The sequence below is a fragment of the Pagrus major genome, chromosome 2 (assembly GCF_040436345.1).
Source record: "Pagrus major chromosome 2, Pma_NU_1.0".
Lineage (NCBI taxonomy): Eukaryota > Metazoa > Chordata > Actinopteri > Spariformes > Sparidae > Pagrus > Pagrus major.
In genome coordinates this window covers 29,454,533-29,462,296 of record NC_133216.1, presented here as the reverse complement: position 1 = coordinate 29,462,296, position 7,764 = coordinate 29,454,533, and positions in this window count along the sequence as shown.

Sequence of the window (7,764 nt, the reverse complement as noted above, 5' to 3'; positions counted from 1 at the left end):
GGCAGACTATCCAATCATTTCGTTCAATCCCAATGAAATGAATGGCTGGGCTTATAGAGAGGCAAAGACACACTCCTATCAATGGAGCACAATGGGACCTTATTTCAGAAAAAAAAATATGTAAGGGAGAACGGGGTAAGTCTTGCCTGTGAGAGCAGTGGGTGGTAAAATGAGCCACACCCTGTATCTAGGTAACCATGAAGAAAAATAGTCATGTGATCACAAATTAAGGAATTACACTTCACATAATTCAGTTCATGTTGGACATGGAGAGAGAAGTGAGCAAATCAGAGGAAAATAATGTTTACTGTTATGCCAAGATTTTTTATCATGTTTTTAAAGATATCAATTCTGTACCTGAAATAAGATAGACATGTTTTTACATGTCAGTTCAAGTCAGTGTCAGCTACAAAACAAGGTCATAAACATTCAATTAAGTCTTACAATACTTACGTAATAAATACCTAATTGTTGAATTATGTTAAGTTTAAGCCATATTTTCGACAAATATACAAAAAAGCACAATTAGACATACATTCTCTCTGTAGCTAACACACAAAGATTACAGTTTAATCTTTACTGAAAAGTTAGCATGCAACCAAGTAAAGCATATGGTTTTACTCAAAAGTATGAGCTTTTGCCTTTGTTAAATTGATGGCATCAATATAATTCAAAATTGATTGTTTTTGTGCCGTTTATATCTCATTATTAAATCGTGCGATTAATCGCTCCCCTATAAAGCTCAAAAAAAATATTGTAAGAAAGCTATAAACATCAGATGTAATTAAATGTATGTTAAATCTTGCATCCTTACAATACAGTATTCTTAAAAAGCATCTATGCATCAGACCACATATATTACAAGGAATTTTACTGTGCTGCTTTCTGTTGGGGCCAGGGGTGGACTGGCGATCTAGCATGCCAGGACAGATCTCAGTGGGCTTCCGCATTGTTGGGCCAGACAGACACTTTCGTTTCCACTTACCCAACTTTCCTCTTCCACCCCCACCCTTCTACCGCTCATTATCATCAATCAACTGGGCTGAAAGTTCCAAACAAATATACCTTTGTGGTAAAAGCCAAGATAGCAGCTATATATACCATTTTCCCTGGTTGTACTTCACTATTACGGTTGGTTTTGAGGTACAACCTACTTTATACCTATTTATATTTTGCCTTCGGCTATGGGAATGTCTGAAAAACTGAGTGAGCATACGGGCATTCACTTGATAGAGAGAGCGCTGGTGTTGTGTCAAAGACAGTTTCCCCATTGATATGTGTTTCCTCTTACCACCGGGACTTGAGACAGTTGAAAACCGGGATTCTTTCTACTATTTGTGTTCATGTGAGTAATAATGAGTAAATAATTATTTCATAGTTTAGTTGGTTGCATCTGCATTTACAATACAGTTTTGTATTTGTGTTCTATCTATGTTTTGTTTCTGGGTTTAGCTCAGGCTAATACATGTGGTCTGGGATAATTATAATATTCTGAGAGCATAACCAATTTCAACTGCAGTCTCTCATGTAAAATTGTAAAAAAAAAAATTAAATAACTATAACCTGTGTCTGTATAGTTCTCAGTAGTCCTGATGTTAGTTTGCTTTGTTTGGGAGATTCATTGTTTAATTGATGATGGGTCAATTTAAAGTTGTAAAGTTTGTCTTGGACAGTGGCAGCAACATAGAATTGTGCCAAATAATGCCACTGGGTGGTGCCATTATGGTGCCTTTATGTATTCAGGACTGTAGGCATTAAGAATTTGATTTACCTCACTCTGATGGATGATGGCGGCCTTTGTAAATGTACAAGTCAATGACATTAAGTTGAATAGAGTATATCAGTTAATTTGTTTGGTTATGAATTGTGTATAAGTGCCCTGTGCCTTGCTGTGCTTTCAACTTGAGTTAATGAAGTGCAGTGAACAAATGCTCGGGTTCTATCAAATGCATGGTGAATATCCACCCTAAGAATCAGCTACAGTTCAACACCTTTCTTATACTTTAAATACTAAACATAAAATGTGTTATATAAATAAATATATGCTTACAAGGGTTGGCTTTGAGGGGGGAAACCAGCCTTTGTACAGTGTTGGTCAGGCTTTTCTGGTTAGGCAAGTGCTTCCTAACCAAGAGGGAGCAGAGAGACGAGGTGAAGCACAGAGAGGTGGGTGGTGCTTGCAGGCCTGAGTGGTGGCAGCACGCTGGGTGGTGGCAGGAGGCTGGGCAGTTTTCCCAGCATACTGCTCTTGCTTTATGACAACAGCAATTCTGCCAGAAGGATAAAGCTCAGTATTCTCTCTGAAACACTTCTTGTTGTGGGCATGGTCTTGGGAGTCTTTGCTTCTTCCTGTGGGATCCCTCTTCATAGCTGCCACCAGGTAACCAGCATACCCCAGAGAATTTTCTGTCACCCACCTGAATGTTTGCCAGCGAAAAACTACCAAACTGGATTTCAAAGAAACACAACAGGTGTTTTCTATTTGTTAGCCCTAATTAGCACTGCTTCTGGGGACATTGGCCGCATACATGGCTTGCCTTTGTTTATAACCTTGACATTTGTCTCTTCAGCTGTGTCCGTAAAGTTAAGACTGCCATCAGCCCGTCTCCTGAAGCAAGACAGGCTATACACATCACACAATACACATTATTTAAGGCAGCTGTGTATATTTTATTACTCCCACGTATATGCAGTCATGATCCCCTTGTGATGTTCATTTTATATTATGCTCTGTCCGTGTATATTTTTCCAACAGGCTCAAAATCTCAGACAACATTCCAGAATCACTGAGAGTCAGAGTTCAAGCATTAGGGATATGGGAGTGAAACATGTTACTATAAGTGTTATAACATAAAACCTTGGGTCCCACCAAGAAGCATGCTGAACTGAAGTAAATTTAGCAATAACACACTGCACAAGTACTCTGTTAGAAGTAAAAGTCCTGCATTTAAATTACTACACAGGGTTGCAGCACCTGGTTTGGTGTGATGGTTATCATACCATCTACATTTACTTACCGTATTGAATTCTAAGTTATAAATAATATGAAAAAAGATTTCAAGTTCATAAAAAGTTTCATGTCTGTCAGGATATAGTATTTTTTTAAATTATGATAATTTTTTTTTTCAAACAATAAAACCATTCGTTTTTATTTCTTTATGACTCATTGTAACCGATAAAGGGAATGGGAGATGACACTATGGATTAGTTTGATTTATTCAGAGTCCCAGAGACAATTATTACTATTAAGAGCCAGGTGCGCCAGGGCCTGGCACATATTTAACAGTGGCACTCGTCGTCACTGGAGGATATGTATGTGGTATCTATACAAAATCCTGAAAAATAATGATTTTTCATTCAAATATTAATATAAAATATGACGAGGACAAAAAACAAGAAAGAAAGAGGTGTGTCTCATTCAACCAGTATAGGAAGACATTTTGGCATTGATTTTGAGTCAATGGATCACATGACCTGGACACAATTGAAAAAGAACGGCTGACTATAAATGGAACCTACTGACAAAAATAATGATATTCATTTTTTTCTTGCTGGTTTATTTTTATGGTTTTCCTGGAATAACAAAAACCACAATACAAACTATAATGTTCTACTTTTCTACCTAGTTGTGCTGTGGGGGAGGTGACACCAGAAGTATTTAAAGCATTGTATGTAATTTATCCATTTCAAACTGGACAGTTTGAAGGTGAGTCAGTCAGGTCAACAAGTTCCTTTGTGGGAGTAAATTTAGTGATGGAATACTCTGTGGACACAACATTTTGTAACAACATAGCAAAGTGAGGTGGTGACATGATGTAAACGGTTGTTTTTTTCCCCATTAGGCAAAAAGAGCCACCCGTCAGAGCTCATGAGTAAATATATGAGCATGATGGATCCAATGATAGCATCAGTAAAGAAGACATCATCTGACTTTTCACCACTGGAGGTATTTCTGGAGAACATCGATGGTTTAATGGAGGAGAACAATGAGCAAAATGAGGAGACAGATGAAGTAATAGAGAGGACATTGAACAAGAACTGGAAAAATGAAAGAAATTAGTCTGAACTGTAACCTCCATGTCAATTAGTTCCTCTATCGCTAAACAAAGTGCTTTACAGTAACATCATCATTGCATCTATTGCACCTGTTGAGTTTCTCTTTAGAAAGTTCAGATGTTGAAATCATCAGTTTCATTTACTTGTTTAGTACAAAATGAGAGTCACAGAAGGACTCACCATTGACTGAGAGCTGAGATGTGTAACAGCTATTTAACTAAAAGTGTGGAATTTACACTTGTATCTTCATCTAGTTATAATAACTGTCAGCTCACATAGTCATAGTCATTGAACATAAAATAGGCTGTGCTTGTTGCAGTGTCGCTGCTGTTCATTGGAGTGATGCTTCAACATGGCTGCCATATTGGTCTGGGGAAGCTGTGCCTCTTTATCATGAATGTGTTATACCACTTTTACAGAAAAAAATTAACTAAATATGCGATAAGTACGCTAAAATGTGATGATTGACTCCTTTCCCATTGCCAGTGGATGATGAGAAGGTCAAGAAGGCTTTCATAGTAGGTCTGTGCTGCATTACCTCACAGTAATAATGCAATAATAATAATAATTGCTTATCTCGTGTTTTGTGTGTGTGTGTTGTAGGACATAGTGGTGGCTCCTCAGGCTCTGGCTCTCTACTCCACTCTGGTGTTCTGTGCGGAGGTTTCGAGCACAGTGACGGTTCAGTCTCCCAGCAGCAAGCTGACATTTGATGTGAATCAGGACAACAAACTGCTCTACCAGGAGCAGGTGCTGAAGGATGAAAGCAAAGGTCTGTTCTGGCCATATTGATGCTCCATGCAACAAATTCACTGGCACCATCAAGGGGATTGATCTTCTATTGTCAATTAACTTAATAATAGTTCATACATTCAATTCAATATTTCCCAAACTGCAATACCCCTACTTAACTAGCAGGAAACCCAGTTACGTCCCAGTTAAGTCTAGACTTTGCATAGAGATAAGATCATTTCCATGTAAGAGTAAGGCTTTATAAACTACTTATATGTGGTTTTCTGCTTAAATCATTCTTAAGATCAAAACTGATTGTAAGTCTGTTTTATAAATGAGGCCCCTGGTCTGTTTTATGTTATCACATAGCATAGTCTGCCTCTAAGTATATTTATATTCATACTCCTTGTATCCCTTTGCCATGATGTCATTGTCATTCATTTTCTCTTTTGATCCATGTATATTTCTGACCAAAGCCTCATTTGTGTCAGCCTCATATGAGGGCCAATCACAAGGTTGACGTCGTCAATTTAAGTTGATTCGAGATTTATTGATCACAGTTGTGTAAGTTACAAATGGGATTCGTAGAACCTGCTTAAGCAATGTTTTTTTTTAATGCTATGCATCTTTTATGAATCCAACGTAAGCACACCACCAGAACTGATCCTAAGACTAACTTCTAGTACAAATCTTAGAGCCCCCGGTTACTAACTGAGTGTTTTTGGCTCCCAGTGGACATTTTGAGCGCTTTAGGACCCACTGTTTATAGCATTGTGCGATTAAACATGGGGTTAACATTGATTACACAGGGGAGCCTGAGAATGTTTTAAAAAAACAACGATAATAATCCAAATGATGAATCATTTCCTAAAATTTCGCATTTTCTAATCTCAGTTTATTAAACAACAAACAAAAAAGTAATAACCTTTCAAAACATTATGGAACTTTTCCCCCTCTAAAACCTCTGAATGAATATGTTTCTACTTGTGTTTATGTGTTATCCTGGTTATTGTTTTTATTATTATATATTTTATGTTTTTTCAGTGAGAAGTCCCAAATCCCATTGTGTTTTAAACTGGGGCATGCAACAAAGTGCAACGAGTGATCACAAGTGGAGGAGGATTGGGACAGAGAGATGTGACACCTGATTAGGTTCTGTTGCTCACTCTCTGTCAGAGTAATAGTTAACCAGATAATGCAACAGAAAACTACAGTCACCAGCATGTGACAAGATCTTCTTGTTCACTTTAATATTAAACCTGTTTTCCAGATTTCTGTCCTTTATAACATCCCACCGTCTACTGATGTCACAACTCTCAGTGTGGAGGTCAAACCCGAGGCTAACTGCACCAGCAAATCTCACTGACCCAAACCTGCTCTGAAGCTTGAGTCCCTGGATGTAATTTTTATTCAATTAAAGAGAAAATACTGCAATTCTTGACAATTGACTTTCCTTATCCACAGCATTCAAGTGTGACCATCCACAGTTCTTAAGCCAATGGACATGTACTTATCTCAAACATATCATGAACTATGAAGTGAATGCCCGGCAAAGCTTTAGATAAAATGTTCATTTTCCCCCACTGATGCTCAACTGTCTCTCACTCCTCTGACAATTCACATCTCTTCTGTCACCGGCCATGTCTTCTCGTCCTAGGAGTCATAGAACTGTTGCATATCACCTACAATACGTACTGTGTCCCCTGTCTTCAAACTGACCTCCACTGGTCTTGGGGGCTGTGTTCAGTCGCAGTCTGGTGTTCAGGAGGCCACTATCTCCAAAGCTTACTGAGCAGCTATTCACTACACCAAAGAGTAAAAAGAGCAGCAGTTAGCGGTTATTTGGAGTTACCTTAGAATTCTGGCCACTTCCTACAAACTACACCTCTGCTGCTACTTGTTATGATGACAAAGTATATTAATAAACTTGTGTAGACATAAAATGAAGTCTTCTGATGAGACGGTACCGCTTACAGTGACTTATTTATATTTTTCCTTTCATTTGCAGCTTGAAGACTGATGTGTTTTTTTTGATCCCAACAAAATTTAAAATAACTTCAATAATTATATTGAAAGATTTGCTGTATGTGTCTTGTGTAGCATGTCTGCATGTGCATGTTTATGTTGGTCTCCACAGAGAATCCAGCTTTTTACCTCCCCAATGTTCAGTAGCCGTTCAAATTTCACGTCTGAGAGAACAGCTATTAGCCAGGCCACATTCATGGATACACTCTGTGACATCATGTTTGAGAATATTGCGACCACTGCTATGAAAGCATTCATCTTCAGTTGAGCAGTCCATCTCTTACTGGACAAAGTAGCCTTTTGTGTCCAAATTACAAAAGAAGACATCTACAAGCTCATCTTCTCCTCTACTGACACCCTGAAGATCAATCATTGGCTCACTGCTATTAGTACATATCTACATTTAGTTTTAGTTTCACAGGAGTTTACGCCAAGACCCAGGCAACAGGACAGAAACTGGACAGTAAGGATAACCGTCACATTTAAAAATATGTCTCAGCCAACAAGAGAATAAATAACTGTACACTTAGGAGACAATGGTATTATTAGATGCAGCCACTAGAGGGCCCTAGTGGACAGAGTAATGGAATCCTAGCCGAGAGCCTGAGAGTGGCTGAAGGGCCAGGTTTATAAGAGCTGGCTCAGGCTAAATGTGACACAAACTGAGCCACTGTCCGTCAGAATGCCCTGGCATTCTGTATGTTGATTTTCGTTCTCTTACTTCATCCTACTTCATAAAATACAAAGTTACATTTAAAATGAAAAACTTTACTGTGCCATCTTCTAGATTTACTGTTGATGAATTTCGATTTTCCGAAGGTGGTGCTGTTGTCTTGCTTCTTTGTTATCACTCCAGTTTTGCATGCCATACATGCATAAAAGTAAAGATATGTTAAAATATTGCTTTGGTAAAAGTGAAAGTCATATGAATACTACTTGACCCTAACCAAG